Source organism: Euprymna scolopes, chromosome 46 (genome assembly GCF_053919585.1).
Source record: "Euprymna scolopes isolate OS-2025 chromosome 46, ASM5391958v1, whole genome shotgun sequence".
Lineage (NCBI taxonomy): Eukaryota > Metazoa > Mollusca > Cephalopoda > Sepiida > Sepiolidae > Euprymna > Euprymna scolopes.
The window spans coordinates 79,732,262-79,754,684 of NC_136527.1; the positions used below are offsets into that span (position 1 = coordinate 79,732,262).

A 22,423-nucleotide genomic window follows, 5' to 3' on the forward strand; every position below is an offset into this window, starting at 1 on the left:
CGGGTGAGGAAAATTTGCAAAACCCAGCTCACCAATAAAAATAAAATTACTGCGATCAACCAGCTTGCTATTGTTACAGGAAAAGGGGCTGTCCCGTTTTAATGTAAGTTAAAAAGAGAGAGAATTAGTTAAATAAAAATAATATCAGATAAAACGGAAATCGAACCTTGTAGATAAGTTTTAAAGAACAATAGTTTTTAAATGGAATGTCCAGTAAATTGTTGATTCTGTTAAAATATTTAATAAATACAAATTTGACTGGAAACAATTCACATTGTTAGAAATAATGCATAATAAAATATGGGTTATAGAATTAGAGAAGTAGGTGAAATTCCTTTGTAAAACAACAAGGAAAATGGGGAATTTCCTGATCGTCAGAAATGGTTTCAAAAACATGCAAATCGCTCATGTTGATGAAACGTGAGTAATAGTCACGTTGACCAGACATACATGTGATTTCTCAATATAGGAAAGAGTTCGATGTTAGTTAGAGAAGTCAGAGAGAGTTAGAGAGAGTCAGATCAGATTCGGGGAGAAGAGAGAGCTGACATGGAACCTTAGAAGCGAGGTTAGAAGAAGAAATCATGTAAGACTTGAATTCCTGGATGAAAAGCCATTGACCGGTCATATGGAGTAATAAAAAGAACATCTTCATCTTTTTGTATCTGCACCTTCGTGTTGTTATTCAACAGAAAAGGTATTGTTAATTTATTTTATAAGAACCTTTGAGAAAATCATCATGTAAAAAATATGTGTTAGAAAGTATATGTGTCAAAGTATAAATGTTAAAGAAACACTCCCGTTCATACAGAACTGTCAGAAGTATAAATGTCAAACCCTTGGTCTATCTATATATCAAATCTCCTCTCAAAGTGTATCTATATGTACTCTGTCTCTATATCCCACTAATGTCTCCATGTCAACAATATTAATAATCACAATGGATATATATAATATCTAACATCTCATAGCATCTCACAACATGATCACACAAAGCACAATACAAATACATACGTCATCTTAATAATAATAACACCCACATCGTAACATATTTGTAATTTGGATGCCGGACCTTTTTTTTCAACAAGAATAAAATAAAAGCAAATCTAACTTGGCATTACCACGAATAAAACACGACGTTTAAGGGTTCAGTATATAAAGAAAATACCACAGAAAGAATACTGGACGATCACAGAACACGAAAAAGAAAAAAAAACAAAGGAAAAATATGCAAAACGAAATAAAACAATAATTAGGAATACATAAAGAAGGTTGCTTGGACTGTCTCAAAAGGGGAGCCCTCCACCACCATCAGATAAGGGGCATAATGGCTGTTCAAGATCAGGGATTGATTACCAATGTATTCAAGAAGATGGCGGGGATCAATAATGACAATAAATGCAGGTTCTGCCATACAGAATAGGAAAGTGTTGGTCATCTGATATCAAGTTGCAAAGTTCTTCTAGGGGACGGCTACTATACAGCGAGACATGATGGAGTATGCAAGTACCTCCACTAGACCATCTGTAAAAAATTAAACATCCAGTGTAGCATTAAGTCCTGGGAACATCAACTTGAAAGAACAGTTGGAAATGACTTATATAACATACACTACGACCATGTAATTCCTACAGCCACCTACCTTGAAAATGTTGTTGTGAAACCTGACATAGTTATATGGAATAAGTCAGAGAGAGTTGCAACCTTGATTGAAGTGAGTGTTCCTAATGATGGCGGTCTTAACAGAGCTGAAAGAGAGAAACAGACCAAATACCAAGGTCTCATGTATGATATGAAAAGAAACTGGAATCTTAGGGAGATAGCAATCATACCAGTTATCATGGGTGCCACATGGCTTATGACGAAGAACCTGAAGTCCTACCTAAATAATATTCCTAGTGAACCAAATGCAAAAGAGATCCAGACAATTGCACTTACGGGAACAGCGAAGATACTAAAAGGAGCTCTCGGTTGGTTTCAATAAAATGCGGGGCAATATTGGCAGCTGGTTTGGTTGCTCCATACCCCGCATTACAAACTTCAAAGGAAAAAAAAAATTTTAAAAAGGGAAAAGTCACATTTCTATGAAGTTTGAGGATATTCATGTTCCATAAAATCATCATTAGTGATAAATATGAGGAATCATAGTCGGGAAAGGCCACATTCATGCGAAGTTTGTGCATATTCTTGTTATTATTAATCATATTTGATGAAACATTTAAGAACTGACACTGGGGAAAAGCCATATTCATGTGAAGCTTGTGGATATTCTTGTAATCGAAAACCATCGTTAGTTATACATATGAGAACTGATACCAGAGAAACCCCGTATTCTTGTGGAATTTGTGGATATTGTTCTCTAAAATCAAGTTTACTGACTCATATGAGAACTATGATAGAAAGGCAATGTTTTGAAGCATGAACCACTCCTGATAAAATGAAAATTAAAAGTTACCATATGCTATTATAAAGACATACTTGCGGCAATGCGGCATATACATAAAGGACAAGACTATCATTCCAGATATTATAATATAGCACAAGTCCGAAAGAGCTGCGATCATTATTGATGTGACAGTCCCAAATGATTTGGACTTTAATAGAGCTGAACGAGAAGAGATAACAAAATATTGGAGCATCTGGATTATTAAAAAAAGTATCTTCAGAAATACTTCGAAGCAATCGCTGAAAGACCAATCTGTAATGAAATACAAATAGCAGCCATCAAGAGAACAGCATCTATTGTTAAAAAAGCCCACGGATAAGTTTACATCGTAAGGAATCAAGTGTAAGCTTGACGAGGTAGCCCCATTGATCTCTCAGAATTAAAAGTAAAATAAAAAAGCGAAACTAAGTATAAAGTAATAAAAATAAACCAGAAATGAAAAACATTGTTGCTCTCTTTTCTTATGAATATTGCATTATTAATTGGCCATCTTTCTACATAAATAATATTGCCACAAACAATATTATAAGTAATATATAATTTTCACGATCGAACTGTACCAAAAAGTTTTGTAGATAAACTATATTATATGTAGTTTGTCTTTGCTTTACAGTTAATAAATATTAGTTACAAATATGATAACGCATAGGGTAGAAAATCTGTTATGAAATTTGTGGTATTTTTAAATATTTTTACTTCTTGTTTGATCGGTTGGTGACACTCTTATTATACATAAGTGTTTAGGAATGGATTAGTTTTTTACATTTTTCCTGAACCCTGAATTTACTCAGACAAAGTGAACATAAAATATTAAACTGAATGTTCCCCCCCGACAAATACCATTCATATATTTAAGTTGTTAGTGGGCCTAATCAGTAATTATACAATATCTCGCCTACAATGATTGGAATATCCGTTTGTTTACCAGCGTTAACCTCATGAAACGTTTGATACGTTTAATTAAATAGTATGGTTTTCAGCTATTTTCAGTTAACTAACGTCCACAAATCTATATATCTATAAAAGTGAAATTGTCTATGCCTGTATAAATAGGGCAAACGGTTTAATCGTTTTTTTGGCCGACAATTTGACTGTGAAAGCGTCAAAGTCTAAAAGGTTGGACTTTTGCGGCTCTAGCAAAATTTTTAGCTAATTTTGGATCTAAAAAGTTGAAATTTTACATAAAGGGTATTCAGACATACATCAATCTTTTTAATCAGATTTTTGGTGAAAATTTGCCTGCTAAGAGATCAAAATCGAAAGAGTTAATCTTTGCAGACTCTACCAAACTTTTATTTATAAAATTACGCGGAAGTGAATCAATAAAAAAGATCTAAACTGTTAAAAATCATTTTTTAAAAGTTCCTGTATTTAATAAAATTATTTAATAAAAAAATTTTCTGTTTTCTAATATTGTCAATTTCAATATTTCATTTTATTAATAAAATGAAATATTGAAATTGAAGATACATAGATGAGAGAGGGAGAGGGAAGATACATAGATGAGAGAGGGAGGAGGAAGATACATAGATGAGAGAGGGAGGAGGAAGATACATAGATGAGAGAGGGAGGGTGAAGATACATAGATGAGAGAGGGAGGGAGAAGATACATAGATGAGAGAGGGAGGGGGAAGATACATAGATGAGAGAGGGAGGGGGAAGATACATAGATGAGAGAGGGAGGGGGAAAATGCATAGATGAGAGAGGGAGGGGAGATACATAGATGAGAAAGGGAAGGGGAAGATACATAGATGAGAAGGGGAGAGGGGAGATACATAAATGAGAGTGGGAGGGGGAAGATACATAGATGAGAGAGGAAGGAGGAAGATACATAGATGAGAGAGGGAGAGTGAATATACATAGATGAGAGAAGGAGGGGGAAGATACATAGATGAGGGAAGGAGGGGAAGATACATAGATGAGAGAGGGAGGAGGGAAGATACATAGATGAGAGAGGGAGGGGGAAGATGCATAGATGAGAGAGGGAGGGGGAAGATGCATAGACGAGAGAGGGAGGAGGGAAGATACATAGATGAGAGAGGGAGGAGGGAAGATACATAGATGAGAGAGGGAGGGGCAAAATACATAGATGAGAGAGGGAGGGGGAAGATACATAGATGAGAGAGGGAGGGGATATACATAGATCAGAAAGTGAAGTCTAATTGATGATATTAACGAAAAAAATATTTTAAAAAGTGAAAATTGTGGAATTTAGAGGGAGGTGCAATCCCGACAGCGTCTGTCACTTCCAGTTTTACGATATCTTTGTCATTGAATTGCTAGGTTGTACGGGTCGTAAACTGCAGAAGTACTAAAATAAGATTTAACAAAATACTCAAAGAACAACGGTTGTTTTCTTGAAGTTTGTGTGTGCGTTGTTTTTACACACCATAAGTGAACATTCTTATTCCTTTGTCCAGGAATATATCTATAAACAAACCCCAAAAGTAAATCTTTTTATTACTTTTATTGTCGGGATTCATTTTTCAGTTATAATGTTACTATTTCATAGACGTACGCCCAAGATTAGTTCATATTTTAATCTAATACGTTTTGACGATCGATCCAATGATATTTATTTTTAATAATTCAAATTAGTAAAGGAAGAAAGCTTGGAAAGTTTAAAACAAAAAAAGTATGTTTAGTATCGTTGAATATGAAACTATCTATATAAATGCGTTTAGATCGAGCAGTTATCTTGAATTAAGGGCTGATGTATCTTTTGAATCGTCCGGATTAATAGAATCTAAAGGTAACAGCCAATGAGAATAGGAGGTTTGTTACTGGGGAGAAATCAATTTTTTAGATTGAAGTGTAATTGTAGTTGTATTTTTAAGCGTGTTTAACCCAGTTAATATAGGTGTTATGTCAAAATAGCTGTGATGGTTATGTATTTACACGATCCTGTCTGGGAGAGTGGGAGGACATGTCGGGGAGAGCAGGAAATATGAACTACTCCGTCTATTTATCTGGGCAGTAGTGATGATGCCTCTCCTAGGATGAAATGTAGGATGTAATTATAAAGAATAACTATGTATGGAACAAGGCAGTGTAGTTAGAAAAGGCGGAGTCGAATGTTTAGACATGATAATTTTTTGTGTGGCATTTGGCAATGGAAACCTACGGCAGTTTGGTACAGAGAGAAAAACCAGGCTTCTTTTATTACATACACAATACACGATGAAAAATATAAGTAACCATTGAAATCTATAAAAACATTTTGTATATACCATAATATTTGAGCGTTTATACTGATTGGGAATTGATTGGAATTTGTAATTTTTTATTTGCATGTATTTTATTCTGAGTAAAAATTTATATTTTTGTCTACGTCCTTGTTAATGTCATTCAAAAAAAACATTTTGCTCGGAGTTTACATGTCTCCATTCCTTGGTGTTTATAATGTATTTTTGTAATACTTCTTGTTGCATTAATTTGGGTATTGTTATTCTGTTTGATTTCAATAATATTCCATTTTCTATCGTCAGTTCGTCCAGATCGTGCGAATAAAGTTTCCTATTTTTGTCACATTGTCTGAATATTTCGGGCCAACTGCTTTAATTTGTATCTTTTAATTTGCATGTGTTTTATTCTTAGTTATATTTGTTGTCTATGTCCTTGTTAATTTTGTGCCCAAAACACAACTTTTGCTCGAAGTTTACATTTCTTAGCGTTTGTGTGTTTTTGTAATGCTTCCTATTGTATTGATTAAGGTATTATAATTCTGTTTGGTTTCAATAATATTCCATTTTCAATGGAGAGTTCGTCTCGATAAGGTCAATAACGTCTCATATTTTTGTCCACTTCTCTATCGTCCAGGTTAAGGGCTTCTTTAACCTTTTTTTTCTAGCCTTTAGAATCCACTCACTGATGTCATATCTTTTCCAGGGCGATATACAATCGTCATTTCATACCCTTAAAATGTACAGCATGCATTGGAGAGGAAGGTGAGCTGTAAATTTGGCCTGCCTTGATAGAGTTCAAAATAGACTTCGTAGCCTCGTAGGAGATGCCCTTTTCTCTTCCTTGCAACCTCTATCTCACAGAAGAGATGTTGCGAGTTTGTCTCTGATGTATCGTTATTTTCAGGGAAAGTGTTCGACTGAGCTTCAATCTATGGTCCCCCCTCGCCAAACTTTCACAAGAAACACTCGTCTAGCTGAAAACCCTATCAAAAATTCTCCCCACTCTTTATCTGTGCCTAAACCTAAACGTAGATTCCATGAACAAAGCTTCTTTCTTAGAACTGCACGCCTGTGGAATTGTCTTCCGTTTTCCTGCTTTCCGGCTGACTACAATATGGTTGTCTTTAAGTCTAACGTAAATAAGTTCTTGATGAGCCGTTCCATATAAGTTATCAAATTTACCAAATTTTCATTACTAATGATTACTATATTGTCCAATTTCTAATGTACACTCTTTAACCCTTATACTTGAGTGGCCTCTTGGCCTTGATAATGTGGTGATGCCTATGTAAAAAAAAAAGTTGATCATTTCCAGAGGTTTATGTAATAGCATGATGACCTTGTTTAAATCTTTCGGATCTAAAAACAGGCGGAATTTCCATGGTTTTTACGCACATAAACAAAGCTGTTGACCCATTCTGCAGTCTGTGTTACTCTTCGTATGACACCTTTTTTTACCATATTTTCCGAGTCAGTCTGGACTTCTTCCCTCATATGTATGAGACATTTTCTCTGTTCACGTATAACAAGGTGGTTGTCTGGTGTAAAGATAATATGCTATTCACCCTCAAAATAACGCATATTGATAGCGGGTCCTTCTGTTGTCGCAACAAAGAACTTGACGGTTTTCCGTTTTCCTTTGTGTGAACAAGGTATTTTATGGATCTGTGCGGTTTTATATTAGAAAAATTATATGCTGTTAAAACAGTTGGTGGCGCTTTAACACTATTTAAACGAGATTTTGTAGTCGATAAATAGAATCTTTAGATAAAAGAAAACGATGGTTTCTACTGGATTTTGTCAATTTTAATAAATTACAATGGTAGCTTCCAAATTATGCAGTCGAAATTACATTAATATTACTAAATTGTGAAAAAACTACTTTAATCGTGTTAGCAGGTAAAAAATTGCTGCCATCGTGTTTCAATCGAAACGGAAAAATCACCTACCTTTTCAACTCTCCTGTCTTATGATAGTTTTCTTCAAATTCTATTTATATTTTCTTTATTAAATAATTTTCTACCTTATCGATTTTCGTAATTTTTGGATGTTATCATCTAAAAGGAATACGTTGATACCATTGTTTTCATGTGAAATTCAGAATTACGATTTACGAAATTTCGTCCTAATAGTGTAACAGCGCCTAGTTGGTTCATCTTTGTTGCATGGAGGAGTGTTTGTTCTGCTACATTTATCAGGTATGGAAACATTTTCTGAAATGTATGTAGGCTCTTGTATCATCTTAAGCTTTCCGAAAGTGTGTGCCTGGGCGGTTGGGACACTATTATAGGGTTTGTAAAAATCTCTGGCCGTCGGTCACTTTGTTTTTGGATAGAGTCGAAAAACATTAGTTCAAACTTATTAAATATTCCTTCATTGTCCCTCTGGAAACCATTTACAGAGTGAACACGGTTGCTGTGTTTCTGGTGCTTGTACTGCTTCCTTTGTATTTCTCGGTGTCCTGGTTTACTATTTGCCTCCTTCCATGTAGTGAGTGTTGCCACATTCTCTGTTGCTTTCTCATTTCTGTTGGTGCAGACTTTGCCACAATGATTTCTCCATCCACAAGCTTAACATATTACACTGCATGCTGGACGTTTTCCATTTGGATTATAGCCTTTGTATTTTACTGCATCTCTTTTTTTCTTTTCGTTCGTAGAATTCAGCTGATTGTCTCATGTGGTCTATGGAAGCTTCATGTGTTCTGCCACAGTTTATAGCTCCCTGCAATGTCAAATCTTTACCCTTTGTTAGAAGTTGTGGTAATTCTAAAGTTTATCGTCGAAATTGAAGACGCCATTTTCCGCGCACCTGTCGTTAAAATCCAGAGAGAAATCAGAATTATAAACTATGGCCAAAGTAGGAAATAAATAACCAAAAAATTAAACTAGATATTAATTACTTCCAGAAAGAACTACGATAAAAAGTAAATAAAGAAAGTGAAAGAGAACATATATCCGTAATTGTTTAATTGGAAATGTTTTGATTTAAAAAATGAAAACGGGGAAGTTTTTCATGAAACGTATATTTTTTTAAACAGAAAATTAAAAAGACATATTTATAATTGTCTCAACTGGGCAAGCGCAATTTGAAAACCAAAATATTTACCTATAACAATGTATCAAAATATAATTGTAAAGACATTAATTTAAAAGACTGCGTAAGAAAATATAATTTTAATAAAACAATTTGGTGACGAAAGCAGTGGCGTAGCATCAGATTTTGCCGGCCGGGGCGGTCATAAAATCTGCCGCCTTTCCCCTAGTGGAATATAATTGCCTGCCCCCCCCGGTGGCATACAATTACATGCCCCCCCCCCGCTTGAATAGTATTACCCGTTGTGCCCCCCACCGCTGGCATATGATTACCTCTTTTGTCAATCACCTAGGGACATATTTTTCCGATTCCGATACCTCCAAAAGATCCATTTTTTTACAAACTTTTCTGTATAAAATTTAAGATATTTTGTTAGGTTTTATTTATTTTTTCCATTTTTTATTTTTATCCTCACAAAATGCCGCACCCTGGTATGTGCCGCTCGTAAAATAGGGGCACATTTTTATGATTCCAATACCGCCAAAAGTTCCGATTTTTTTACAAATTTCCCGGTACAAAATTTAAGATATTTTGTTAGGTTTTATTTATATTTTATTTTCTACTTTCAACCTCTAATGTGCCGTTCATAAAATAGGGACACATTTTTCTGATTCCGATATCTCTAAAAGTTCCAATGTTTTGCAACATTTTCGGAATAAAATTTCAGATTTTTTGTTAGCTTTCATTTATTTTTATTCATTTTTTTACCCTCTCAAAATGCCGTCCCCTGGTACGTGCCGCCCGGGGGCGGAACCCTCCCGCCCCGCCCTTAATCCCCCACTGGACGAAAGCAACATTGGATTTTTATAAAATAGGGTTGTTGTTGTTGTTTTTTCGAACAAATGAATAATTTTAATGATTTTTTTTTTTAATTAAAGCAATTTTGAAGGAAGTTCAGTCACACACACACACACACACACACACACACACACACACACACATGCCACTGGACGAAAGCAACATTCGATTTTTATAAAATAGAGTTGTTTTTTTCCGAACAAATAAATAATTTTAATGAAATATTTTTTGAATTAAAGCAATTTGGAAGGGAGTTCAGTCACTCACACACACACACATACACGCACACTCGTGCACAAATAAACGAACCTTTATTCATTTGAATTTTTCCTGCACATTTTGCAAATAAATATATTTTGTCAGCAACAGCACAAGTTCAAATACGCCCACACACCTTTCTGAAACAACAAAAGTAAAATGAACATATTTTTGGCGTACGTAGTTGAAAGCACCATCACGTGACACACATAACTAATAAGAAAATTAAAAAGATTGTCTTTTTAACGCTTTTCCAGAAACCAAAATATCAGCAGTAGCAATCGGGTTTTGGAGCCGCCCAAAATGTATAAAACAGTCGTCTACTGAGAGATTTCAGCCTTTTCCCTTTCAGCTCCCTTCGACGGCACAACGAGAACATGCCTCTAATGTTCACAACATCGTCACTGCCAATACCGTCAACACCGCCATACACACGCCACGCGGACACTAAAAAATCACTTGCATTCATTCCGCACATCTTCTGACTTAATAACAACAGATCTCTATCGAATTACTTTCCTCGTGGGACTGTTTAAGTAAGGCGAACTACGCCAGATAAACATACACTTTAAATTAATCTTATTATATTCACGCAGGATTTAACCTACAAAACTCATTAATTCCACGAAGGACTTTATCCTAACATTTTAATCATAATGACTTCGAAAGAACTCTCATCAATTGAAATCTTGTGTAATCACCTCATTGTGTTTGTTAAAAAGTAAATGCGATTTAAATCAGAATGAGGTGTCGTTTTGTTTCATCCCTTTTTTTTTGGGGGGGGGGGAGATTTAATTTAATTTCACTTAAACTTCTGAACCCTTACAAGGGTCAACAACAAATTGATTTAAATGAAACCGAAAATTCATTATCCAGTTTCATTTTTTTGTTATTTATTTCCTCCTTCGGTCATAGTTTAAAATACTGATTCTCTCTCGCATTTTAACGACAGATGCACGAAAAATTGCGCCTCATTTTTCGGCGATAAACTGTAGAAGTACCGAAGTTGGTTTTGAAGTTCTGGATATTTCGCTCTATATATGACTTGCTCTATAATTCGTGAATATAATAAGTGAATATGCCGCATTACCAATTTTAACTTCATTTTATTAAAACGTTTATGGCTTCAATAGCAATAGTAACTTCCGGTTAAAGTGTGACGCTGCTTTATAAAAACGTCGATTGTTTTTACCATATTAATGTTATAATTATTTTATCTTTAAGCATCGATATAATTTATTCCATTATTTAATATGCTTTAAGAATGATTGGAAAACAATAGCACATTTTTAACTAATGAACGGGCATTTTTTCTCGAGGAACGAAATAATGATTACACCGTTTTAAGATGACCTTACTTGTGACTTTGCCGGGCGTAACTGCAAAACTTCCTTTATTTAATTATTTAATATGCTCTAAACATAGTTGGAAAACGATTCTCTACATTTTGAACTAATGAACGGACATTGTTACAGGAGGAACGAAATAATTATTACACCGTCTTAAAATGACCTAAATTCATTGTTCTTTAACAGCTGATTTTCTCTTGAAATAATTTCACGGTTAAATTGTGTTTTTCATCTTTTAATTTTGATTCTTTTATATTTTCATATATTTTATTTCTTAATGAATTGGACACACAAAACAAAAGTTGTATCAATTTACTAAAGAAATCCTAACAAGCAAAACAAATTTTCTGTTTTGAACACAAAAGAAAAAAAAGCGAGTTCATCCCACTTTTTTCGTATTGAATTCCTGGAATGAAAGGTAAGTTATTATTATTTTTTTCCTTTTTATACACTTTTCCAATATTTACATCCAATAACTTTAAAAATAATATGAAACGTTAAAATAAGTTTTTTTGCAATCCAATAAAAAATATTATTTATTCGAAAAAAACAACAACTATTTATTTTATAAAAATCAGATGTTGCTTTCATTCATTTAATCCGATAACTTTTATATATACTTCAAAATAAATCATCATCATCATCATTGTTTATACACTTCAAAATAAATTAAATCCGATAACTTTTAATATAATCTGTAACATTGAAGTTAGTTTATATTTTCATTGCAATTAATTAAAAAATATATATATATTGATTTCGCCATGCCTTATAACATACGTGAATAAAAAAATGATTCTCCCATTAAAAAAAAAATCTTGTAAAAATATATTTTTCAATCGAATATTTAGATTTTTGCACATAATGTGTTTATTTCAGTAAAACTGAGAAAATAATAATAATTGTCATATATAAAATAATTTAATTCGAAGTTGGTTGAATTGTTAGACAACTGAGCACACACACAAAAAAAAACTTTTTTTTAATATTTGTTTTAACATGTTCCGATGAGGGACCAGATTTACGGAGAATGTCACCAGTGTTGTGATGGCGAATAGGATAACGTTTTTCTAGTACATCAACGTAAACAAAAACATTAAAAGTTGTCCGAATCAGCGTTAAAGTGAAGACGAATATAAAAGTTTGATAAATGATACCTTATGCTACAACAGAACAATCAAAGGAGCAAGGACGAAAGTTTCATTTAAAAAAAAACAAAAAAAACAATGTGGTTTTAAAAAAAAGGTTTTAAACTTCGGATTGACAGGTAAATTTCTAAAAAAAAACACTTCTTTTTTGTTTTAAATTTGAATATATCATTTATTGATCTTTTATCTTCAATTTGTGATATATAAAACTTTTGTGATTAAATTAATTATTTACTTTTTAATAGACATTTGAAAATGGGGGGGGTCGTGAATAAAAAAAAAACGTTTGTCTAAAATATTATAATCGCTTTATTGGAAAAAGCATAAAATTTCACATTGACCCTGAAAATATCGTAAAAATTGAATCAATAGAAAAATTCTGATAGATTTTTAAAGTTTAAAAATCGAAAAATAATTAACTCGGTAAATTCAATTGATTTCATTACTGCTTTAAAAAAATATTTCTATTGCTTTTTATACAACTTATATAGTTTATTTTGGAAGTATAATCCGTAAAGAAAATAAGCAACCCACTTTTAAAAGAACAATTAAAGGAGCAAGGACGACGAAAGTTTCATTAAAAAAAACAACGTGGTTTAAAAAAAAAAAGGTTTTAAACTTCGGACTTTACAGTTAAATTTCTAAAAAACACTTCTTTTTTTGTTTTAAATTTGAATATATTATTTATGGATCTTTTATCTTCAATTTGTGATATATAAAACTTTGGTGATTAAATTAAGATTTTTTTTTAATAATGTGTTTATTTCAGTAAAACTTATGAATTCTAACAATATAATAATAATTATCATATACAAAATAATTTAATTCGAAGTTGGTTGAATTGTTAGACAACTGAGCAAAAAAAAAGTTTGTTTTTTTTTAAATATTTAATTGTTTTAACATGTTACGATGAGGGACCAGATTAACGGAGAGAGTCACCAGTGTTGCAATGGTGAATAGGATAACGTTTTTCTAGTAACTCAATGTAAACAAAAACATTAAAAGTTGTCCAAATCAGCGTTAAAGTGAAGCTGAATATAAAAGTTTGATACAACAGAAAAACTAAAGGAGCAAGGACAAAATTTTCATTAAAAAAAAAAACAAGAACAAAAAAAAGGTTTTCAACTTCGGACTTGCAGGTACATTTCTAAAAAACGCTTCTTTTTTTGTTTTAAATGTGAATATATTATTTATTGAGCTTTTATCTTAAGTTTGTGATATATAAAACTTTGGTGATTAAATTAATTATTTACTTTTTAATAGACATTTGAAAATAGGGGGGGCGTGAATTAAAAAAACGTTTGTCTAAAATATTATATTCGCTTTAGTGGAAGAGCATAAAAGTTCACATTGACCCTGAAAATATCGTAAAAATTGAATCAATAGAAAAATTCTGATAGATTTTTAAAGTTTAAAAATCGAAAAATAATTAACTCGGTAAATTCAATTGATTTCATTACTGCTTTAAAAAAATATTTCTATCGTAAAAATTGACCCTGCAATATCGTAAAAATTGAATCAATAGAAAAATTCTGATAGATTTTTAAAGTTTAAAAATTGAAAAATAGTTAACTCGGTAAATTCAATTGCTTTCATTACTGCTTTTTTTTAAATAAAAAAATAATATTTCTATTACTTTTAATACAACTTAGTGAGTTTAATCTGGAAGTATAATCCATAAAGAAAAAAAACAACCCACTTTTAAAAGAGAAATTACGAGTTTTTTTTTTTAATTATTTTATTCGCAGTTTTATGTGAGGGGTGTCAAAAATTCCCCCCAAATTCTGATACACCTAGAACACCAACTACTCTAATTTGGTTTTTAGAGTTATTCAAGGTCGCTGAAAACGAATCTGAAATCCAATCCGTCGCAAATTTATCGTTTTCATGATATGAACCCTTTTACCCCGGGACTATTATACATCATTTCACCGCCTTCAGTAGTGTTTATTAGAGTAAAGTGACTTATCATATGGAGGAATCTTTAGTAGACATTTTGAAATAACAAGAAAGTTTTTTAAAAAGTGGTTCAGTTTTTTATTTTGTGTTGTTACATAGTTTTTAATGCTTTTTAATTGAATTAAGTTTTCACGAGCGTTTTAAAAAAATATTTTTATGTTTTCATACTTTGGGGGTATTAAATTATAGAACTTGTTTAGTTTAACAGGTGCTTCAGCAGTTTAATTAACCATTTTTCCATAAGTAAGGCACCGACATTTACCGAGTGGATTACCATTTAACATTTTACAAATATCCTATTTACATTGGGGATGGGGGCGGTTGAGTGGCGGGAGTAGTTGTGGCAAAATTTTGTGCTTATGCATTTTTCGTACCGCGCTATTTGTAAATAGTGTTTTCAGGTTAATTCAAGTTTCACAAAAATATTTGTATTCAATCCTAAGTATAATTACAAGGTAAAAATGACTTTGTAAATAAAAACATTATTTCAGCACGATACCAAAAATATATAAGTACCCAATAGTATGCACCTCCAAAAGACACCACAGACTTAACACCCCTATATGTAAAACGATGTAACTTTATTATAAATTAATATTATCAATATAACTTTTGTACCATTTAGAAGAAGAAGCAGCAAGTAAACTAGTAATAATTTAAAAAACAATTTCATCGTAGGAAAATAATGAAATATCGACACGAAAATCGTGTTTACATAATTGGCGTTCTCATCTAGTAAGAATTCCGAACGTGAAAACATACCCGTGATTAATAAATCTAGCAAAAATCAAGTAATGGTCCGATTTTCGTGAAATATTTTATACTTATCTATTTTAGAATGAAATTACATGTAAAATGCAGTTTCCGTAAAATATACGAGAGGAAATATTTTTTTTAAGTGAGTGCCCCCCCATATTGCTTTTTTTCGAAATTTGAACAAAATATATTTAAATCTATCGAAATTTCTTTTTATTATGAAACATAAGAGTTTAAATAAAGAAAATATATTTATTTTAAAAAAAATTAAATACACATATTGAATAAAAACTTACCTTAAAATTGCAATTAAAAAATGATATAAATTGAATTTTATTATGCTTTTTTTTCAAATAGCGCTTTTCAGATAGTGATATATACTATAATCACTTGAATTGCCAAGAAAAATAAACTTCCTAAAAATTAATTTATTTTTAAAAGATTAAAACAATTAAAATACCATTATTTCAAAATGGTCCGTTACAATATAGATTTTTCATTAATTGTTTCAATTTTTTTAAATATTAAGTTTTAATATAAACATGGCTCTTGTCAGCTATTTTATCGCCACATTAAAACCGACTTGAAAATATTATTGCACAAATATTTAGCATTTTGTAGCCCCCCCCCCGTTATAATTTGTTTGACTCTTTTTACCAAACTAAATATTGAAGCCAGTATTTAACCAAATGAACATTCAGTAAAACCGTATTTCATATTTAATATACAAATGTTTATAATATTATTAATCATAAAACTGTGTAAATCTTAAAATTGAACAAAATTATTACAAAGATTAAGTTTGAAGAAGATGAACGAAGATTTTAAAAAATCATTAAGTCGCTTCTGCCTTTCAATAGTTCGTATAGTTCACAGAAATCACGCATATTTTTTCACGTTTGATTGGCAATAATTAATATCATAACATTGTACTTTTTATTGTTTAAGTTTTTTGATTATAAAAACACATTTACTCATTTGAAAACTTCATCTTGAGTTATTTCTTTTTTTTAAACAATGTGGTTAATTAAATTAAATTTTAATTACAGCCTTACATGTGAAATAATAACGTAATTAAATTCTACCCATTTAAAATTTGTGAAACATTTCTAATATAAATAATCATCAAAACTCAAACACAAAGTGAAATTTTATGTTTTTATCCTCCACGCTTATTGCTATTTTAGTAAAAAGGGAATTACTGTATGGTCATCTTTTTCAGGAAAAAATATATAATTATTAATTCTTGTTGCCCTCCATTTTGAAATCTCAAATATATTTTTTTATTCATTATTTATGGATACTTTTTATAAACTAATCTAAAATTTTATATATCTCTCCTATTATGTTAAAGGTGACCTTCATTTTGAAATCTAAAATATATATTTTTTTCATTATTTATGGATACTTTTTATAAACTAATCTAAAATGTTTTAAGTCTCTGCTATTATATTAAAGTTAACCTCCATTTTGAAATCTTCAATATAGTTTTGTTTCATTAATTATGGATACTTTTTATAAACTAATCTAAAATTTTATATATCTCTACTATTATATAAAAGTTGACCTACATTTTGAAATCTGAAATATATTTTTTATTTATTATTTATGGATACTTTTTATAAACTAATCTAAAATTGTATATATCTATACTATTATATTAAAGTTGACCCCCAGTTTGAAATCTGAAATATATTTTTTTCATTATTTATGGATAGTTTTTATAAACTAATCTAAAATTTTATATATCTCTACTATTATATTAAAGTTGACCCTCATTTTGAAATCTGAAATATATTTTTTATTCATTATTTATGGATACGTTTTATAAATAAATCTAAAATTTTATATTCCTCTACTATTATATTAAAGTTAACCTCCATTTTGAAATCTTAAATATAGTTTTGTTTCATTAATTATGGATACTTTTTATAAACTAATCTAAAATGTTATATATCTCTACTATCATAAAAAGTTGACCTCCATTTTGAAATCTGAAACATATTATTTATTCATTATTTATGGATACTTTTTATAAACTAATCTAAAATTGTACATATCTCTACTATCATAAAAAGTTGACTTCCATTTTGAAATCTAAAATATATTTTTTTTCATTATTTAGAGATACTTTTTACAAACTAATCTAAAATTTTATATATCTCTACTATTATATTAAAGTTTACATCCGTTTTGAAATCTGAAATATATTTTTTATTCATTATTTATGGATACTTTTTATAAATTTATCTAAAATGTTATATATCTCTACTATCATATTAAAGTTGACCTGAATTTTGAAATCTGAAATATAATTTTTTATTCATTATTTATGGATACTTTTTATAAATTTATCTAAAATGTTATATATCTCTACTACCATATGAAAGTTGACCTCCATTTTGAAATCTGAAACATATTATTTATTCATTATTTATGGATAATTTTATAAACTAATCTAAAATGTTATATATCTCTACTATCATATTAAAGTTGATCTCCATTTTAAAATCTATAATATATTTTTTGTTCATTATTTATGGATACTTTTTATAAACTAATCTCAAATTGTATATGTCTGTACTATCATATTAAGTTGACCTCCATTTTGAAATCTTAAATATAATTTTTTATCATTATTTATGGATACTTTTTATAAACTTATCTAAAATTTTATATATCTCTATTATTATATTAAAGTTAACCTCCATTTTGAAATCTTAAAAATATTTTTTTATTCATTATTTATGGATACTTTTTATTAATAAATCTTAAATGTTATATATCTCTACTATCATATTAAAGTTGACCTCAATTTTGTAATCTGAAATATAATTTTTTATTCATTATTTATGGATACTCTTTATAAACTTATCTAAAATTTTATATATCTCTATTATTATATTAAAGTTGACCTCCATTTTGAAATCTTAAAAATATTTTTTTATTCATTATTTATGGATACTCTTTATAAACTGTTCTAAAATTTTATATATCTCTACTATTATATTATAGTTGACCTCAATTTTGAAATCTGAAATATATTTTTTATTTATAATTTATGGATACTTTTTATAAACTAATCGAAAATTTAATAGATCTCTACTATTATATTAAAGTTGACCTCCATTTTGAAATCTGAAATATATTTTTTATTCATTATTTATGGATATTTTTTTTAAACTAATCTAAAATGTTATATATCTCTACTATCATATTAAAGTTGACCTCCATTTTTAAATCTGAAATATAATTTTTTATTCATTATTTATGGATACTTTTTATTAATAAATCTTAAATGTTATATATCTCTACTATCATATTAAAGTTGACCTCCATTTTTAAATCTGAAATATATTTTTTATTCATTATTTATGGATACTTTTTATTAATAAATCTAAAATGTTATATATCTCTACTATCATATTAAAGTTGACCTCCATTTTGAAATCTGAAATATATTTTTTTATTCATTATTTATGGATACTTTTTATTAATAAATCTAAAATGTTATATATCTCTACTATCATATTAAAGTTGACCTCCATTTTTAAATCTGAAATATATATTTTTTTCATTATTTATGGATACTTTTTATTAATAAATCTTAAATGTTATATATCTCTACTATCATATTAAAGTTGACCTCCATTTTGAAATCTGAAATATAATTTTTTATTCATTATTTATGGATACTTTTTATTAATAAATCTTAAATGTTATATATCTCTACTATCATATTAAAGTTGACCTCCATTTTTAAATCTGAAATATATTTTTTATTCATTATTTATGGATACTTTTTATTAATAAATCTAAAATGTTATATATCTCTACTATCATATTAAAGTTGACCTCCATTTTGAAATCTGAAATATATTTTTTTATTCATTATTTATGGATACTCTTTATAAACTTATCTAAAATTTTATATATCTCTATTATTATATTAAAGTTGACCTCCATTTTGAAATCTTAAAAATATTTTTTTATTCATTATTTATGGATACTCTTTATAAACTGTTCTAAAATTTTATATATCTCTACTATTATATTATAGTTGACCTCAATTTTTAAATCTGAAATATAATTTTTTATTCATTATTTATGGATACTTTTTATTAATAAATCTTAAATGTTATATATCTCTACTATCATATTAAAGTTGACCTCAATTTTGTAATCTGAAATATAATTTTTTATTCATTATTTATGGATACTCTTTATAAACTTATCTAAAATTTTATATATCTCTATTATTATATTAAAGTTGACCTCCATTTTGAAATATTAAAAATATTTTTTTATTCATTATTTATGGATACTCTTTATAAACTGTTCTAAAATTTTATATATCTCTACTATTATATTATAGTTGACCTCAATTTTGAAATCTGAAATATATTTTTTATTTATAATTTATGGATACTTTTTATAAACTAATCGAAAATTTAATAGATCTCTACTATTATATTAAAGTTGACCTCCATTTTGAAATCTGAAATATATTTTTTTATTCATTATTTATGGATATTTTTTTTAAACTAATCTAAAATGTTATATATCTCTACTATCATATTAAAGTTGACCTCCATTTTTAAATCTGAAATATAATTTTTTATTCATTATTTATGGATACTTTTTATTAATAAATCTTAAATGTTATATATCTCTACTATCATATTAAAGTTGACCTCCATTTTGAAATCTGAAATATAATTTTTTATTCATTATTTATGGATACTTTTTATTAATAAATCTTAAATGTTATATATCTCTACTATCATATTAAAGTTGACCTCCATTTTGAAATCTGAAATATATTTTTTATTCATTATTTATGGATACTTTTTATTAATAAATCTTAAATGTTATATATCTCTACTATCATATTAAAGTTGACCTCCATTTTTAAATCTGAAATATATTTTTTATTCATTATTTATGGATACTTTTTATTAATAAATCTAAAATGTTATATATCTCTACTATCATATTAAAGTTGACCTCCATTTTGAAATCTGAAATATATTTTTTTATTCATTATTTATGGATACTTTTTATTAATAAATCTTAAATGTTATATATCTCTACTATCATATTAAAGTTGACCTCCATTTTTAAATCTGAAATATAATTTTTTATTCATTATTTATGGATACTTTTTATTAATAAATCTAAAATGTTATATATCTCTACTATCATATTAAAGTTGACCTCCATTTTTAAATCTGAAATATATTTTTTTTTCATTATTTATGGATACTTTTTATTAATAAATCTTAAATGTTATATATCTCTACTATCATATTAAAGTTGACCTCCATTTTGAAATCTGAAATATAATTTTTTATTCATTATTTATGGATACTTTTTATTAATAAATCTAAAATGTTATATATCTCTACTATCATATTAAAGTTGACCTCCATTTTGAAATCTGAAATATAATTTTTTATTCATTATTTATGGATACTTTTTATTAATAAATCTTAAATGTTATATATCTCTACTATCATATTACAGTTGACCTCCATTTTTAAATCTGAAATATAATTTTTTATTCATTATTTATGGATACTTTTTATTAATAAATCTAAAATGTTATATATCTCTACTATCATATTAAAGTTGACCTCCATTTTGAAATCTGAAATATATTTTTTATTCATTATTTATGGATACTTTTTATTAATAAATCTTAAATGTTATATATCTCTACTATCATATTAAAGTTGACCTCCATTTTTAAATCTAAAATATAATTTTTTATTCATTATTTATGGATACTTTTTATTAATAAATCTAAAATGTTATATATCTCTACTATCATATTAAAGTTGACCTCCATTTTTAAATCTGAAATATATTTTTTTATTCATTATTTATGGATACTCTTTATAAACTTATCTAAAATTTTATATATCTCTATTATTATATTAAAGTTGACCTCCATTTTGAAATCTTAAAAATATTTTTTTATTCATTATTTATGGATACTCTTTATAAACTGTTCTAAAATTTTATATATCTCTACTATTATATTATAGTTGACCTCAATTTTGAAATCTGAAATATAATTTTTTATTCATTATTTATGGATACTTTTTATTAATAAATCTTAAATGTTATATATCTCTACTATCATATTAAAGTTGACCTCAATTTTGTAATCTGAAATATAATTTTTTATTCATTATTTATGGATACTCTTTATAAACTTATCTAAAATTTTATATATCTCTATTATTATATTAAAGTTGACCTCCATTTTGAAATCTTAAAAATATTTTTTTATTCATTATTTATGGATACTCTTTATAAACTGTTCTAAAATTTTATATATCTCTACTATTATATTATAGTTGACCTCAATTTTGAAATCTGAAATATAATTTTTTATTCATTATTTATAGATACTTTTTATTAATAAATCTAAAATGTTATATATCTCTACTATCATATTAAAGTTGACCTCCATTTTGAAATCTGAAATATAATTTTTTATTCATTATTTATGGATACTTTTTATTAATAAATCTTAAATGTTATATATCTCTACTATCATATTAAAGTTGACCTCCATTTTTAAATCTGAAATATAATTTTTTATTCATTATTTATGGATACTTTTTATTAATAAATCTAAAATGTCATATATCTCTACTATCATATTAAAGTTGACCTCCATTTTTAAATCTGAAATATATTTTTTTTTCATTATTTATGGATACTTTTTATTAATAAATGTTAAATGTTATATATCTCTACTATCATATTAAAGTTGACCTCCATTTTTAAATCTGAAATATATTTTTTATTCATTATTTATGGATACTTTTTATTAATAAATCTAAAATGTTATATATCTCTACTATCATATTAAAGTTGACCTCAATTTTGAAATCTGAAATATATTTTTTTATTCATTATTTATGGATACTCTTTATAAACTTATCTAAAATTTTATATATCTCTATTATTATATTAAAGTTGACCTCCATTTTGAAATCTTAAAAATATTTTTTTATTCATTATTTATGGATACTCTTTATAAACTGTTCTAAAATTTTATATATCTCTACTATTATATTATAGTTGACCTCAATTTTGAAATCTGAAATATAATTTTTTATTCATTATTTATGGATACTTTTTATTAATAAATCTTAAATGTTATATATCTCTACTATCATATTAAAGTTGACCTCAATTTTGTAATCTGAAATATAATTTTTTATTCATTATTTATGGATACTCTTTATAAACTTATCTAAAATTTTATATATCTCTATTATTATATTAAAGTTGACCTCCATTTTGAAATCTTAAAAATATTTTTTTATTCATTATTTATGGATACTCTTTATAAACTGTTCTAAAATTTTATATATCTCTACTATTATATTATAGTTGACCTCAATTTT

General features: G+C 27.9%; 1 long non-coding RNA gene across 1 annotated transcript in view; it reads left to right on the top strand.

Moving 5' to 3' along the window:
- The first annotated feature begins 11,177 nt into the window (after positions 1 to 11,177).
- The window catches only part of LOC145271127 (uncharacterized), a 30,521-nt gene continuing 19,275 nt past the window's right edge, over positions 11,178 to 22,423 (top strand). The window contains exon 1 of the long non-coding RNA XR_013865701.1: positions 11,178 to 11,551. This is a non-coding gene — a long non-coding RNA (uncharacterized LOC145271127). The remainder of the gene's footprint in view (positions 11,552 to 22,423) is intronic.